The sequence below is a fragment of the Lissotriton vulgaris genome, chromosome 7 (assembly GCF_964263255.1).
Source record: "Lissotriton vulgaris chromosome 7, aLisVul1.2, whole genome shotgun sequence".
Lineage (NCBI taxonomy): Eukaryota > Metazoa > Chordata > Amphibia > Caudata > Salamandridae > Lissotriton > Lissotriton vulgaris.
The window spans coordinates 1,467,472,390-1,467,490,540 of record NC_141695.1 but is presented as its reverse complement, the minus strand read 5'-3'; the positions used below and the strand labels follow the sequence as shown (position 1 = coordinate 1,467,490,540).

At 44.7% G+C, this 18,151-nt stretch overlaps 1 long non-coding RNA gene across 1 annotated transcript; it reads right to left on the bottom strand.

Moving 5' to 3' along the window:
- Window positions 1-17,251: 17,251 nt before the first annotated feature.
- On the bottom strand, window positions 17,252-17,610 carry LOC147705823 (uncharacterized). The gene is made up of 3 exons (XR_015297326.1): window positions 17,560-17,610; window positions 17,358-17,442; window positions 17,252-17,275 (listed from the first exon to the last, which is right to left on the bottom strand). It is a non-coding gene; the product is annotated as an uncharacterized LOC147705823 (long non-coding RNA).
- Window positions 17,611-18,151: the final 541 nt, after the last annotated feature.

Sequence of the window (18,151 nt, the reverse complement as noted above, 5' to 3'; positions counted from 1 at the left end):
CCCCTGCCATTTATCAGTCATTATCTGCACATATTGCTTACTTTGTAAAAGAATAAGTGCTGGGGCACTACACTTTTCTCAGAAGGCTGTGGCTGGTGACGAAAACCAAGGCTTCAAAGTCTTAATCCCACCTAATGCCTCTTTAATCCACCACCAGACACTCTCTGCCCATGTATCGCATTCTTTCAAGTTATGTTTCATCCTTGATTTCTTCCTTTTGTTATGGTTTTTCCATCTTTCTATTCCTCCCCGTTCCCCCTTGTGTATTTTTCTCTTTCTTGCACTGTGTCAAAATATGATGGTGAAAAATAAATGCCAGTCCCCAAAAATGAGTTTCCATTGACTCCATCTGCAACCGCTGGCTCAAATTAAGCACTGCCTGCACATTACTGTTGTCAATGGATTATTTGATTTCTACTTGTCTAAGGGAAGAGCACCCATTTTTCCGCCCCAGAGGCTTTTTAGAATTTTCTACAACTGGTCTAAAATATATGGCCCCGATTTAGTAAGGACTTGCAACGTTCTTGAGTTACTCGAGTCATCGCAAGGCAACGCAAGTCCTTAACTGGGAATTAAAAAAGTCAAGCAAGGGCCAATTTGCCTAGCCTTGCACAGCTTTGTAATAAAATGTAATACAACAAATCGACTTGTGCTGTGCAGCACTACATTTCCTTGTAGACAGACATTCTATGGGGAGTGGGGGGTCATGGGTGTTCCTTTGCAACCACCCATGGATTTTGATGCAATGCCTGATTTACTAAGTTCAGTAAACCTTGGATTCTGCCAAAATGCTGCGCCTTCTTGAAACAGACATAACAAAGAGACATGTCTTTATTTCTGATACTTCTGCTTTCTGTATATGTCACATTTTGCAGCTCACATAGGAAAAGCAAAATGCCTCTCAGGATTGTTTTGTGCAGGAAGGTATGCCTTCTTAAAAAAAACAATCCTGCCTATAACACAGGCACTCTTGCAGAATGGGGCAAAGGCGACTGCATTGGCACTAGGCAGTAGACAGTGCATCAGCGCTAGGAGGCAGCAGAAATGCACTGTATCTTTGTAAATATGCAGTTCTACTTTCTCAAAACGATGCACAGTAAGTTACCTTGCTGCGCTGCTTTGTGTGAAATCTTAGTAAATCAGGCCCTATGTGTTTTGAAAGAATGCTCCTGGTACCCAGGAGATAGATTGATTGGCTCTCCCACAACCCCTCATATTTATAGAAAGAAAAAATGTTATTTTGAGTATGCTAATAGAGGTGAGAGAATTAATTGTGGGAAACATATGTGAAAACCAAATCTTTTCCAACAATACTGCTGGAATCCAAGAGATGAAAATTCCAAACTGTTTATGCATTTAATGAAAATCTAAAGGCAAACACATGGTGCAATGTTACTTTTTATGATATTTAGGTCCTGTGTTCCTGTTCTTGTACTTCGTTAAGATAATAATAATATACCATAAGTTACATGTTATTGCTAAAAGAGAACTTTGGCTTAGGCATTGTATAGTTATTTTTAATACCTCATTGTGATTGTTTGGTCCAATAATATAGCACTGCCTGTTACATCTAATACAACCCACTGCTATAACTGCAGATGTCCCATTTTACAGTTACTGGTTGACGTGGGCGGGATCTATTGGGAATGACATTGTCAACCTTTTTTCATTTCACACTAACAGTTCTCACGCTTAATGTTGCTCAACCCCCGAATTCTCTGACCCCACCCTCAAGTACCCTCAATATGGTTCCCATCAATTGTTTATGCACTTCGACTGCTGCCGACAGTGCCTCCTTGCTGCTGCAACTTTTCATGATTTTCCTGTCCTAATACTACCTGCTACTATTACATGCAGGAGTCTGCCTGTCACTTTTCACTGCTGCAAAAAAACGTGATTTTTGGCACAAATAAAAGTTTATAAATAGATTCATTTTATGGCAAGACCGAAGACTCATATTATGCTTTTCTAATCTTGCTTTATAAGAATAGCAGCCAAGATAACAAATGCAAACTACAGTTCCCAGCAGACCAAATAAGAAGCTGGCCAATGGGAGACACAAGAATTTACAAGGTCAACCAATGAACAGGCAGTCTAGGATATAATGAAGGGTCAGACTACGAACAGCCCTCTTTTCTTGCTGCTCGCAGTCAAGATAAGTACCCTTTCATTGTATCCTTGCATTGCGATATTGTGCCTTGTATCTCTTTATTATTATTCATGTGTTATTGCCATTGTTTATTGTAATGCGGTAGCGCGCTAGCTCTACGGAGCATCTTTGTTTCCCCATCCTTCGCTCCCATTTTGCGTTGTGCGCGTCATCTCTGTCTCGTGCTGGACAGCGGCCATTTCAAGCGATTCATGTAGTGTGCTGTTCCCGCTCACCGCTCCTCAGCTACTGTGCTTCTGCCTCGGCGCCTTACTCTTGGTTACCGCCCCCGGGTGGGGTCTGCCTTCGCTCCCGGTCAGGTTTTGCCTCGCTGTATACACCCACTGGGGAGGGCTCTGTATTTTTTTTGTTTTAACCCCTGAGTTGCTGGTTTTCTGTGTGTTACTCATGGAACTTGATAGCTCTCAGAGCTCCGAGTTTTACAATGAGGAAGCGGAAGCATTTAGGACTGACTTGAATTAATTCATTCATTCTTCTGTTGAGCATACATTTGAGGCTTCAATGAAGCGTTTTTCTAAAGATTTGGAGAATTCCTTACTGTCATTAATGTCCAAAACTTTGGCTCAATCTGTGGGCGATAGTAGAAAAAGAAAAATGGTACCTGCTAACACAAAAAAGATTTCTGTTACTGCGTCACGTGATTTTGAAGTGGTTTCCTCTCGTAAGGTTGAGGAATTGGTGCCTCCCAGGCCTCCTGCCAAGGAGGAGTTATCTGTCTCCTTTACTAAAAAAAAAGAAAAGTCAAAACATGCTGAGGTACCTGAGAAATTGGTAATTTCTCATATTTTGGACACTGATGATGATTTGTGTGATGCTGATGATAATTTTGATGATCTTGATGCCAATCATCCTAGTCCTCCTCCTAAAAAAGCGAAAACTGATCCTTTTTCCTTTGACCCTATTCTGGATTCTGAGGGTACCCCTATGCTTGATACCGCTACTAATCGTCATCCTAATTCTACTGAATGGTTTCCTCTTTCCCATGTTGGCGAGTATATTTCCACCAGAATGCGGTTGCCTTTAGACAAGTCTGTTCGGTCCAAACTGAAATCAGAGTGTCCCAAACCTTTTCTATCTTCTAATGTTGCCTCTACTCCTACCATTGACCAGCCTCTTTTGACTTTCTTTTCCAGGTTCAGAAAGGATCCACGCAAGGGTGTGGACAAGGCTTGGTCCACATGTCAGGACAAATAGTTGGATTTGGCTGGTCCTTTGGCCCGTATTTTCGACCTGGCTGAGTCCACTCGTATGGACGGTACAGATCTTGACCCTCAGGATGTTTCTCTTTGGGTTCAACGGGCCATTTGTCTTTTAGGCAACGCTAAAGCAGCCGTCACACATGAACGCCGCAAAGGATTACTGATCAAATTGGACCCCCAACTAGTTAATTTGGCCTCCTTGGATCCGGGTATTAAGGCTGAGGGCCTTCTTTTTGGGGATTCCCTTGTCAAAGACCTCAGCAAATTCGTTTCCACATTTGCTTCCATCGACAAGGCCCAGCAGTCGATCAAAAAAGTGTTTGCACCTCGTGTTTTTGGAAGGGCCGGCAGAGGCAGGAGTAGCTTTGCCGGCCGTTCCTCCCACAATCAAGGCTCCAGAGGTTCATTCAATTCAAACAACAACAACAACTAACAGGAATTCAAGCCCCAGTCCTATCCACAAAGGTTTCCGTGGTCCTGGCCAGAAAAACTTCAGAAGCAGTTACCAACAAGGTAAGTCTTCCAGTTCCTCCTCCTGTGGGGGTCGTCTAAAGCTTTTTTTGCCAAAATGGCAGTCTCTGACTGCAGACCCTTGGGTCCTCAATTCCATCCAAGTCTATCTTATAGAGTTCTACGCTCCTCCTTTCCAGACAGTTTTCCCTCCCCCTCTCGCCTTCTCAAAAGAAATTATAAATCTCATCTCTTTAGAGGTTCAGTCTCTTCTTCAAAAGCACGTTATCCAAGTGGCTCCTCTAGATCCTTCTGGGTGCCTAAGTTCCATCTTTCTAGTTCAAAATAAAAACAAAAAGATGCATCCAGTCATAAACCTCAAATGATTCAATTATTTTGTGGTATATCGCCACTTCAAAATGGAGACCATCATCCATCTCAGAAATTCTCTTCATCTGAACGATTGGATGGTCAGAATAGATCTCCAAGACGCATATCTCACTGTTCCTATTCACCTCTCTCACAGAAAATGTCTTCAATTCCAATGGTTAGGGATGTCTTACCAGTTTTGTTCTCTTCCATTCGGACTGTTTTTCGCCCCTTGGTGTTTCACCAAGATCATGAAACCAGTGGTGACTTACTTGAGGTCCCTCGGGATCTGCTTGATCATTTATCTCGACGACATCCTCCTGATGCATCTGGTCAGGCTAACTCTGCTATCACATTTACGCACTACTCAGTCTCTTCTTTCCGACTTGGGTTACCTCCTCAACTCTGAAAAGTCTATGCTGAATCCTTCTAAAATAATCGAGTTTTTAAGTTTTTGGTAGACTCTTCGACCGGTTGTCTTCATCTTCCCAAAGCAAAGGTCTCCACAATAAAGTCAGAGATTTCTCAACTTCTCAGAAACTATTCCATCTCTTTCAGCTTCTATCCTAGCTATCTTTCCCAGTCCTCTCCATTATCGGGTCCTTCATCGTTTAAAGATTTGACATCTACGGCAAGGCCTGGCGTATTCCGACCTTGTTTCTTTAGATCAAGAATCCTGTTCGGAACTTCAATGGTGGATAGACCATTTAGATGCCTGGAACGGCAGAACCATCTTTGCCTCAGTCCCAGATCTTGTGTTAGCGTCAGATGCAACCTTGGCAGGTTGGGGAGCCCGGTGTGACACGATTTTGGCTGGAGGTACATGTTATCTTGAAGAGTTGAGATTACACATAAATTATTTAGAGATGCTTGCAGGTTCCTTTGCGATCAGAAGTCTCACAAAAAATAAGGTATGTTGTTCTATCCTCCTTTGCATGGACAATGTTTCTGCGGTGCGCTACATCAACCATCTCGGTGGCACCAAGTCCAAGCTCCTGGCAGAGTTAGCAAAATGCCTTTGGGAGTTTTGCCTCCTCAACAGGATATCTGTCAAAGCAGAATACCTCCCAGGCAACCTCAATTCCATTGTGGACTGGCACTCTCGTTACCTACGAGACTCCAGTGACTGGAAGATTCTGCCATCCGTTTTCCAATCTCTCTTTCAAAAGTGGGGCCCTTTGCATATCAATCTCTTTGCCTCTCATCTAAATTCTCACCTTCCACGGTTCTTCAGCTGCCCGCCGGATCCTTTGGCCCTTGCAACAGATGCCTTTCTTCAGGACTGGTCTTCCCATCTCCATTAGGCCTTCCCTCCTTTCCTCATGATCAGCAGAGTGCTAGCTCAAGCATCCCGGCAACAAGCCTCCTTCTTTCTAGTAGTGCCCCTGCTGGCAATCCCAGGTGTGGTTCCCATCTCTTTTGGAGATGGCGATGGATTTCCAGTCCTCCTTCCCTCTTTCAGCAACCTTCTTGTGAACCCTTCGGGACTTCTCTACCCTCTGATTCTAGGCAATTCTCTGACTCTATCCGCTTGGAAGATCACAGGTCAATCTCATCTGAAAACGTCATTTCGCAAGAGGCTTCTTTTTTCATCAGTAGGGCCTGGGCCCCAGGAACGACTAAGGCTGACAAGTCAGCTTGGTCTTTATGGGCAGGCTGGTGTCTGGGAAAAAGTTTTGATCCCTTTTCAGCACCTTTAACTTAAATTGTCAATTTCCTGGCTTCTGAGGCCAGCACCAGTAAGTATTATAGGACAGTGAACCTCTACTGGTCTGCCATCTCTCTCAACCATTCGCCTATTGATGGTAAACCAGTTGGTGAACACACCCTTATTTGTCGTCTTCTGAAGGCTGTTAAGTTTTCAAAACTGCCTTTATCTAAATACTCAAGACTTTTGGATGTGAACTCGGTTCTTAAACTTTTTGTAGATTGGCCAGGCAATGCCGATCTTTCCTTAAAAATGCTTTTAGCTAAACTTACCATGCTTCTCTGTCTGGTTTCCATTAAACGTGTTTCCGACGTCAAAGCCATGGATGTGTCCTCTTGTCAATTCACTCCTTCTGGTGTTTTATTTCATATTAATAGATGTACAAAAACTAATTTGAATTCTGTGTTTTATCCGTATTGTAGGAATATGCCTCAAAGTCTATGAACAACATACCTTTGATCTCAGAACGTCCTCCCATTCCCAACTCCTTATTTCCTTCCGTAAACCTCACAACCCTGTGTCCTCCGCTACCCTTGCCCGATGGGTTCGTTGGGTCATGTCACTTGCTGGCATTGACGTTTCTGTATTTGGGGCCCATTCTGCCAGGGGAGCCATGGCTTCCAAAGCCTTTTGGGCTGGCTACCTATTGGATGACATTCTGAGATCAGCGGATTGGTCAAATGATAAAGTTTTTCGTATATTTTATTGCAAACCTGTGATTTCAGCTGTTTCCTCTGTTGTTAATGTGCTTTGAACAAGCATAATATCAGCCTCCGGTCTTGCCACAAAATGTAGATTTTCCTAATAAGTTATGACAGAAAGTCTTAATTTTATTAAAGACACAGAGGCGAGTATTATCCCACCTCAACACTTCTAACTGGTGTTTGTTTCCCTCCCTGCACGAACTCCAGCCTTACCACCGGCTTCATCATGATGTTTCACGGTGTCCTCATCGGAGTGATAATCCTCTGCTTGGTGCTTCCTTTGAGTCAACAGATCCTGTTGCTGCTGTCATCTCCAGAACCTTTCTGATGGACTTCGGTCAAGACTTATTTACTTGGACTTTGGCTTTGTTATGTTATGTTATGTTATGTTATGTTATTAAGGTATTTGTTAAGCGCACTATCACCGATTGGTTTCTTGGCGCTGAAGTCAACAGTAACATAACGTGGAAGAGGGTGGAGAATTAATGAAATGCTTGTCTGAAGAGCCAGGTCTTCAAGGCTTTCCAGAAAGAGAGGAGGTCTTGACAGTTCCGAATCTCCAGAGGGAAGGAGTTCCATAAGCAGGGGGCAAGTGTTGCGAACCTACGGCCTCCAGCGCGCTTAAGTTTAAAAGGGGGCGTCTGGAGGAAGTTCTGCTGGAGTGAACGTAGGTTGCGGGGTGGCATGTATCTGGTGATTAGTTGATTAATGAATTTGGGGCTTTTGCAGTGCAGGGATTTGAGTATCATACAGCCAGTTTTGAAGGCACAGCGCTGGGTGAATGGAAGCCAGTGCAGTTTCCTGAGTAGGGCAGTGGCTGCCTGCCGCCTCGGTTGATTCAAAATTAGCCTTGCGGGGTAGTTCTGCACCATCTGGAGACGTTTAGATAGGTAGTTGGGGAGACTTAGATAGATGGCATTCGCGTAGTTCAGATGGGACAGGACAGTGGAGATCACGACCTGGGTGATTGCTTCGGGCGTGAGTAGACGGCGGACCTTCCGGATTTTTTTTAACTGAAAGAAACATTTGGAGACCACCTGGCCTACTTGTGTTTTCAATGACAGGGTCGCAGTTCACGATGACTCCAAGTGTTTTGGCCGATGGGGAGGGTGTCGGAGCTTGACCTAAGTCCGGAGGCCAGTAGTGGGTACCCCAGTGCTTGATGCTGTCCCCAGTAAGGACCAGCTCGGTTTTTCCTGTGTTCAGTTTCAGCTGGTTTTGGTCCATCCAAGATTTGATTAACCTCATGGTTGACTGGAAATGCCGGATGGAGTTTTCAGTATTGTCGATGGGGAAGAGGATCTGTAAGTCATCGGCATATTTGAAAACCCTCACCTGTTCGTCTCTAAGGGTCTGGATAAGAGGGAGTATGTATAAATTGAATATGTGGGGTGACAGTGAGGAGCCCTGAGGCACTCCACATGTGATGGATTGTTTGGCGCCTGTTAGGGCTCCTAGACGTACTGCTTGCGTCCGGTTCTCCGGGAAGGACCTCAGCCAGCAGGCCGCAGTGTCCAGTATGCCGGCCTGTCCGACACGGTCGATCAAGATGTTGTGTTCAACTGTGTCAAACGCGGCCGACAAGTCCAGGAGCACCAAGGCCTGTGGGGAGCGTCTGTCTGCGCATTCTCGAAGCATGTCCAGAACTGCGGTGACTACTGCCTCTGTTGAGTGTGCCGGCCGGAAGCCAGCCTGGTGGGGATCGAAGCAGGAGGACTCCTCAAGATAGTTAGAGAGGCATTATGCCACGTGAGCCTCCAGGACTTTAGCCAGATACGGTAATAAGGAAATGGGCCGGTAGTTGGCCTTACAGGCTGGATCAGCCCCGGGTTTTTTTAGAAGCGGGATGACCGTAGCCTCTTTAAACGCTGAAGGGACTATGCCAGAGGTCAGGGAGTCATTCAGGAGTGTGAGGGCAGGGGCTAGGTATGTGGAGAAACACTCTTTCAAGATGTGAGGGGGCACTAGATTTTATTCTTGTCAGTAGTTCCCGAAATTGGTCCTGGGTTATGGGTGAGAAACTGTAGAGGGTGCCAAGGCTAGACTTGATTGTCATACCGGTGGTGAGTGGAAACGCTAGTTGGGGAATGCTAGCTTTAATATCTGTTATTTTATCGGTAAAGTAGGTGTTGAGTGAGTCGCAGAGAGATTGGGTGGGAGTTATCTTGGGGCTGACATTGTCCAGATTCGTCAGTTTATTAAGGATGGAGAAGATATCCTTAGTTCTGTTTGAGGATTCTAGGATTCGGGACGAAAAGTGGGCCGCCTTTGCAGTGGAGATGGCGTTCATGTACTCCTTCCTGGCCCTTGTATAATTCATTTTTAGTTCTGGGTTGTATTCACGGCGCCATTGGCGTTCTAACTGCCGCAGGGCCGATTTCCTGGATTTCAGGTCGGAGGAGAACCATCTATTGGCGTGCCAGTCTGACTTTTTTATAAGGGGCGTGGAGATCGCTGACCGCTCGTAGCCAGCTTGTGAGAGTGGATACTGAAGAGTTGATCTCGCTCTGAAGGGGGGGAGTGGTGTTAGCTAGTGACTGTAAAAAAGCAGTTTTGTCCATCGCATTCCAATTCCTAGCTTACCCGCCAGCGACTGGTGCGGTAGCTTTGGCGGGGATGAAACATAGTTGGAATTTGAGGATTAGGTGGTCTGACCAGAGGCATGGCAGAATGGTCGGGGTTGTTACACAGGTGGTATTGGACCACACCTGGTCGAGGATATGTCCCTTACAGTGGGTAGGGGAGAGCATTAGTTGAGTGAAGTTTAGGTTGGACATGAGATCAGTCAGTTCGGCCGATTGGAGACCCTCCAGGGGATCTTTGTACCAGTAGTTTAGATCTCCTACTAGGAAGTTCTTAGCATGTTCGAGTGCTTTCCTCATTGTTTTTGCTATTGTTCCTCTCATTATGAACTCTTCTTAACTTGCTCGCCGAAGAAAAGAGGGCTGTTCGCAGTCTGACCCTTCATTATATCCTGGACTGCCTGTTCATTGGTTGACCTTTTGATTCTTTTGTCTCCCATTGGCCAGCTTCTCATTTGGCCTGCTGGGAACTGTAGTTTGTATTCGTTATCTTGGCTGCTATTCTTATAAAGCAAGATTAGAAAAGCATAATACTCGCCTTCATGTCTTTAATAAAATTAAGACTTTCCTTCATAACTTATTAGGAAAATCTACATTAAGCACCATAGTTCAGACTGTTGCTGCTCCTAAACCCCCTGTCATTTCTACCACATACCACTGTTTTCAGTCCTAGCTGGTGACACCGTGTTTCCTGATGAAAGGCAGCACAACGGAAGATATTGTGCAACAAATTGAAATTCAATTACACCAGAGTAGAACATTCACTTGGGGATCAAGCACACGGATACACAGACGGGGCTTGAAATGTGAGTTTAACAAAAAGCTTGAAAGGTTACTGAGAACGATATCACAGAAAGACTGATTGCTGGCTGTACAATAAGGGGTCCACCCCTCCTGCATGTCCACCATACTCATAAATCAGGGCTTGGCACCGCTTTTATACTCTGCTCTATTAAATGTCAGATTTGATTCACTTGCAATGCCAAATGCCTTAAAACTGTTGTCCAGAACTGGAACTGCTGTAATCTGTTCTAGACACTAAAGGGGGAATTTGCATTGTAACCTTTAACTAGCATTTCATACCCTGCTTTGGGGCATGGGCGAAATGTTTTGTTCCTTCCAAGGAACTGGCATAATTTTGGTCACTTCCCATTACTGTTTTAACACAAAGTTCTGTCCAAATTCCACCAATCACTGCTTGGCAGAATTTTTCTCCTGCAAGTTTCCAGAAAATGTGAGCTTTTCTTTTTGCTTTTGCCACTCTAAGTGGGAAAGGAATGCCCAGATGTGGCTCTCGTGCTCACTGCACCACTGAATGTAAGCTAGCCTGGCTGATGAGGGGTGATACTCTGAAACCGGTCCTAGGATGCTTGTTTCCGGTCCAGGGATGACCAGACTTGGCAGTTCAGGCTAGACTGTTCCCATGATGAGCAGGGTCAAGACTGCTTTGAATATGCCTGGGTCCAAACTGGGGTGGCGTGGTAACCAAAAAAACAATGGATTAAACCCAGATCTGTTAACTGGGGGTGAATGTTTGCATTGATCAGCAATCCGTCCTCAGTGGGAAGGGTATGCCCAGATTTAGAACCTGTGCTCACTGCCCCACTGGATTCAAGATAGCCTGGATGATGAGGGGTGATACCCCGAAACCGGTCCAAGGTTTCTTGTTTCTGGTCCAGGGAGGAGCTGACTTGGCAGTTCGGGCTAACTGTTCCCAAGAGGAGCAGGGTCACACCTAATTTGCATATGGCTGGGTTAAAACTGGGGTGGTGGGCAAAATAACGATTAATTATACCCAGATCTGTTGACTGGGTTTATATGTTTGCATTGTTGAGCATTCCGTCCGTCATATGTTCTTTTTGCTTTTGTCATCCTATGTGGGAAGGGTATGCCGAGACCCTCCCCGTGGGTCCGGTGCTCACTGCGCCACTGGATTCAAGCTAGCCCGGCTGATGAGGGGTGATACTCTGAAACCGGTCCTGGGATGTTTGTTTCTGGTCCAGGTATTACCTGGCTTGGCAGTTCGTGCTGGACTGTTCCCATGCCGAGCAGGGTCAGGACTGATTTGCATATGGCTGGGTCCAAACTGGGGTGGTGAAGGGAGCTAAAGAACGAATATGGATTCAACCCAGATCTGTGACTGGGGGTGAGTGCCTGAAAAGTTTCAGTGCTCCCTCTATCATCTCCTTGTGTTTGCTTTCTTCACCCTAAGTTGGCAGGTAATGCCCAGATGTGGGTCCCTTGCTTACTTTGCCCCTTTGCCAATGGATTCAAGATAGCCTGGCTGATGAGGGGTGATAACCTGAAACCGGTCCTAGGATGCTTGTTTCTGGTCCAGGGAGGAGCTGGCTTGGCAGTTCGGGCTAACTGTTCCCAAGAGTAGCAGGGTCACGCCTAATTTAAATATGGCTGGGTCCAAACTGGGTTGGTGGGCAAAAAAACGATAATTTATACCCAGATCTGTTGACTGCGGTTATATGTTTGCATTGTTGAGCATTCCGTCCATCATATGTTCTTTTTGCTTTTGTCATCCTAAGTGGGAAGGGTATGCCCAGACCCTTCCTGTGTGTCCGGTGCTCACTGAGCCACTGGATTCAAGCTAGCCCGGCTGATGAGGGGTGATACTCTGAAACCGGTCCTGGGATATTTGTTTCTGGTCCAGGGATTACCTGGCTTGGCAGTTCGTGCTGGACTGTTCCCATGCCGAGCAGCGTCAGGACTGATTTGCATATGGCTGGGTCCAAACTGGGGTGGTGAAGGGAGCTAAAGAACGATTATGGATTCAACCCAGATCTGTGACTGGGGGTGAGTGTCTGAAAAGTTTGAGTGCTCCCTCTATCATCTCCTTGTGTTTGCTTCCTTCGCCCTAAGTTGGCAGGGTATGCCCAGACATGGGTCCTTTGCCTACTTTGCCACTTTGCCAATGGATTCAAGCTAGCCTGGCTGATGAGGGTTGTAATCCTGAAACCGGTCCCAGGATGCTTGTTTCTGATCAAGGGATGACCTGGTTTGGCAGTTCAGGCTGGACTGTTCTCATGAGGCACAGGGTCAAGACTGATTTGCCTTTAGCTGGGTCTGCACTGGGGTGATGGAGTGAGGTAAGCAATGATGATGGATTCAACACGGATCTGTGACTGGGGGTGAGTGTCTGAAAAGTTCCAGTGCTCCGTCCATCATCTCCTTGTGTTTGCTTTGTTTGCCCTAAGTTGACAGAACATCCCCAGACCTGGTACCTTTGCTCACTTTGCCTCTGGATATTCAAGCTAGCCTGGCTGATGAGGGGTGTTACCTCAACACCAGGATGCTTGCTTACAGTCCAGGGAAGATCTGGTTTTGCAGTTAGGGCTGGACTGTTCCCATAAGGCACAGGGTCAAGGCTGATTTGCATATACCTGGGCCTGAACTGGGGTGGCAAAGTGAGCTAAAGAACAATGATGGATTCAGTCCAGATCTGTGACTGGGGGTGAGAGTCTGGAAAGTTTCTGTGCTCCGTCCATCATCTCCTTGTGTTTGCTTTGTTCGCCCTAAGTTGGCAGGGCATGCCCAGACGTGGGCCCTTTGCTTACTTTGCTACTGGAGTCAAGCTAGCCTGGCTGATGAGGTGTTACCTCAAAACCGGCCCCAGGAGGTTTGTTTCCGGTCTGTGGAAGATTTGACTTGGCAGTTTGGGCTGGACTGTTCCCATGAGGCACAGGGTCAAAACTGATTTTCATATAGCTGGGTCTGAACTGGGGTGGCAAAGTGAGATAAAGAACAATGATGGATTCAACCCAGATCTGTGACTGGGTGTGAGTGTCTGAAAAGTTTCAGTGCTCTGTCCATCGTCTCCTTGTGCTTGCTTTGTTCACCCTAAGTTGGCAGGGTATGCCAGGACGTGGGTCCTTTGCTAATTTTGCCACTGGATTCAAGCTATCCTGGCTGATGAGGGGTGTTACCCCGACACCAGGATGCTTGCTTATGGTCCAGGGAAGACCCAGCTTGGAAGTTCGGGCTGGACTGTTCCCATGAGGCACAGGGTCAAGACTGATTTACATATAGCTGGGCGTGAACTGGGGTGGCAAAGTGAGCTAAAGAACAATGATGGATTCAATCCAGATCTGTAACTGGGGTGAGTGTCTGAAAAGTTTCAGTGCTCCGTCCATCATATCCTTGTGTTTACTTTGTTTGCCCTAAGTTGGCATGGTATGCCCAGACGTCGGACCTTTGCTCACTTTGCCACTGGAGTCAAGCTAGCCTGTCTGATGAGGGGTGATACCCCAAAACCCGCCCCAGGATGCTTGTTTCCGGTCCAGGGAAGACTTGGCTTGGCAGTTTGGGCTGGACTGTTCCCACGAGGCACAGGGTCAAAATTGTTTTGCATATAGTTGGGTCTGAACTGGAGTGGCAAAGTGAGCTAAAGATCGATGAAGGATTCAACCCAGATCTGTGACTGGGGGTGAGTGTCTGAAAAGTTTCAGTGCTCCGTCTTTCATCTCCTTGTGTTTGACCGATTTGGCAGCTGTCTTAAGTTCCGGTCTTGACAAATAAGTGTCAGTGCCGAGCACCAGAATGCACTGGCTCAGATTAAGAATGGAGGAGCACCAAAAAAAGATTGTCACACTAGATGCCACCATCACAAAAGTCGTCCCTGCTCATGCACTCCCTCAGCACTTCCCAGATTACCTAAGGAAAATGTTACGGCAGCTGTAAAACAGCTGAGTTGAATTAGGACTTATGTTAGAGGTTTCTGAAAACAGATTTAAAACCTGGCAGGGTAGATTAAGCCCTTTTATCTTTCTGAGATCAATAGTGCAAGTACAGTTAAGTCAGGTAATTATCTAAGTGCCAAGGGAAAATGCACTTTGTAGGCTTCCCTACTTTGGAACAGATAATGTAGATATTCTCTATTTAGGTCTAGACAGACGGTCCAGTCCTGGCATGTAGGTCTACATTAGCTAAGATCTTTTGATTTACAATGTCATTCACATTTTGATTCTACGCACCAAAACATTCAGCATGTGGCAGTGGGTCCATCCACTTCAGCCCCTGGTTCTTTTTTTGTGTCAGTGACAGCATTCTACTGGAGTACCATGTCCTCACTCACACAGAAGGTGGTCTCCTTTAGTGGCAGGGATGCATGAGCCATTCTGAGTTTTTTCCCCTTGTGTATATTTGCATAATATGTTTTTTTAATACTAACCCTTGCAAGGGCTTAGCATCTATCCAGACATTGCTACTGGGCACTCATCAGTGGCTTACAGCGTGTCTCACCTCATATGCACTCTTTTTGAAGCTACCTTCTGTGTGAACAGTTTAAAACCTTTTCCAAGATGGGAGCTCTTGGGTGGGTACACACATCCATTTAAATGGGCTCTCATATCATTCCAGTGTGGCTGTCTTTGCATGTGCACACATGCACACACAATAACAGCGACCTTCAAACGTTTTTGTGCAACATTATTACAAGAACATCAAAGATGCCCGCTGTATACATGCATGCGCAAGCACTGATGGCCATGTCTGAATGTTTCTGTAAAAATTCATTACAATAACTTTAAAATATCATTCCAGTTGCATCTGCAATCTTTTTTGATAAAGATTCTTAAAAACATTTAAAAAACAAGCATTGGGAAAGGCAGAAAGCTGACACCCAGTAAAAGGACCTATTCAATTTGCCAATGCTTGTTTTCTCTTCCATTAGGCGTTTGCAGTACTGAATTTAAGCAGACGTTGCAAACTACAAGTGTTTGAATGACCAATAGGTAAGGGGTGTTTTCCCCTAAATCATACCTTGCACTCTTCAGTTCTAGATCTGCATAAAATAGGTATGCTTGAAGTACGCAGTTGCGGCTCCTCCGTTATGGCGGAGGAGCGTCGCCCCAGCTGCTGAAAGCCAGCCGAGGCAAGGACATAAATACAATTATAATAAAACATTTTTATTATAATTGTATTTTGCGTACTGCAGTCTGCCTGCCAGCCGAGGGAGGAGCCGGGACAGCCACAGTGACGCCGCAGCTGCAGCACCAGGGCAGACGGGGGAATGGTGGGCACTGCTAAATGTGCATGTTGGTTTGGCTGCCCCAGAAGGCTGGCCAAACTGTGATGCGCACTTAGCCTTTCTCCACCTAGCTGTATTGTGCAGCTGGGTGGAAAAACCAACACTGGCTCCCAGTCTATTTCTGAGCAACGAACTGAGGCGCTCAGACCAATCCATTGTGAGCAGCGCTGGGATTGGGAGCTGGGAGCTGGGAGCCTGTGCATTGTGCACCAGGTACCTGACAAGGACGTGAGTACCGGCAGGAAGGCGGTAGCCGTTAGAGCAGGTAAGTGGAATTGTATTTATTTTTTGATTGTCTATTTTTGTGTTCCCCCTCCTCACCACTTCACAGTACGAGCGGCCGCTCACGAAAGTACAAAAGTGGTTCTGTCGGGTTTGGAGAACAACAACGTTATTAACACAGCTATAAATGCGGTCTTAGATTTAGAGCCTCTGACACAAAAACAACAAGCTTAATGAGTAAAGCATGTAGGAATCAATTGTTTCAACGTACTTAGTAAATAAGACATGAGCGGAACAGAATTGCATTAGTCAAATATTTTATCCTAGAATTACTTCATTCATTGGTACATACAGTATCTTAATACGGACTGTCAATAACAATACAAAATGAGAAAAGTGACACAAATGCAAGGAATTCAAGTAGTGAGCATTATATACAGTGCAAACATATACATATGTACAAGTGGTGAAGTACAAAATAGACACAAGTCAAAATATAATTCCCTTTGGGCGAATTACCGTAGAAAAACAGATTCTTACAAACATACACATATGGACTCACCAATATCTAATCAAAACAAGGAAGCAATATAAAATATATCTAAAAAAAAGCAGTGAAAACACTATAATAAAAGTAAATCTGCACAGTTTATTAGCATACACTATATTTTGTTAAAAATGGGAAACATATACAAGACGGAACACTATAAAAGATATAAATCCAACATTCCTATAAAAAAGGAGGTACAAGTGAAGGACTAAATTCCAACAAAAACTCAGCATTTTCCTTAATTTGTCTTTCTCATATTACTCCTTGTGCATCGACGCGTTTCGGCGGTTGTTTAATGTTTAACCACCGTCATCAGGACAATTACAATAAATGTTTCCCAATGGTTCTGAAATTCAAACAAAACCAATCTTAGTTACATTTAATTCTATCTTTTTAAAAAAAAAAAACATAATGTATACAGTTCTCTACAACCCTGGGCACATACAATATCATTTACATTGCTTCCATATTACACTAGACAAACAATACATTCTATTACAACATAACAGTAAGTACTATCTCATATATATAAAACAACCAAATCATAGACAATACATTCATTGATTTTGGTCACATGAGTCTATTCCTCGTCATCACAATGTCTCATAAGATCTCTACATGTTGGTCATCTCTTTTTAGGTACCCTGCATAGTGCTCCAGTCACTGAACCTTCAACATTGAGTCCATAGCTTTACACTTATTTAAAACAGTATAGCCAAATTACACCTTTTAGGTTTATTTTGGACAAGAGAGGCAGCTTCAAAGAGAACTTGATACATCACCTACCTCAATTATTCTATGTCACTCAGTAAAAGATCAGGGGTACTCTGCCTCCTTCTCAGTCTCAATAGATATTCGTCCAGCGAAATATCTCTTCAAAATTAAAATAGTGTTCTCCTATATAAAGTAGATAAACAACTTATTTTAGTATCAACAAACCCCGTTGACTATGGGGGGGTGGTAGTTCTTATCACACTGCAATATTTTCTAAAGGTATTCGGGTTCTATTGATACTGGCCCCATTAAATATCTATGCTCAGCTTATGGCATGGTGAACGGTTATATTAGTAATCCACACATCAGCCTAAGAGCAACAGGTATCAAAATATCTCTATTGCACCTGCGACTCCTAAAACTAACAAAACGGTGGCAAGGAATTAAAGTTTTCAATCGCCACAGGAACGCTCACCTCCTAGTATGTCTTGCTAGTAATTAGAGGGCTGCAACACTTGTATTCTGCGTTGTTTAGAAGCTTCGTAACTGGCAACATGTGCTTACATAAATCTGTGGACATATAGAAAACGCCATTATGGACTGCTAAGGGTGCATTGTCTAAGCAGCTCTTCCTATTCCCTATTGTACTTACATCAATATAGAGTTATCGAGCCACGCACGCGGTATCAGTGTGGTCGTTCACACACACTCTATCAAAGCTTGTATTTAAATATCCACTGAAAGAAAGAAGAAGAAAGAGAATCCGTATCTTACTCCCTCACCTTCACTGAAAAAATCGCTTTTTTTATGGATACCAAAATCTTTTATAACGATTCTATAATGGTGTAGCTTACTTGCTGATTGGCAATACCAGGATCAGGGAACCAAAGGTGACACGAGATTTTACCAGCGTGCACTCCCTGGAAAAAATATAAGCAAACACGACACGCTGTCAGTGACTAATTCGAAATTGATAGCGTTTGCCAAAGCAAAGCCCCACCAGTTCCTTACCTATCGGCGCTCAAGCAAAAGCGTCCAGCGTGCTGGCAGACGAAGCTGGAAACGGCAAACAACAATGCCGTTCCAAACGCCGGTTTAACTACCCGATCTCTCCGAATTGCTTTTCAGTAGTTCCTGTCACATGACCTAATCAGTAACAGGCACAAATGACAGACTTCGAGACGGCAAATAGAGGCAAAGTTAAAAATACTCTCTGCCTCCCAAATGTCAACAAAACATCGTAAACCGCAAATCGATGCTATAACTGCTTATCATTAGTTATTTTTTCATTTGTGCATCGCGCTATATTTAAAAACAATTTTTAATGAGTTAGGAGTAGGTCTAGGAGTAGGTCTAGGATCGGAGTAGGTCTAGGATGGGACGTTTGCCCTCCTGGATGTCTCACGGATTTTCTCAAACCCCATAAGATTTCAGGCCATTGCGCCC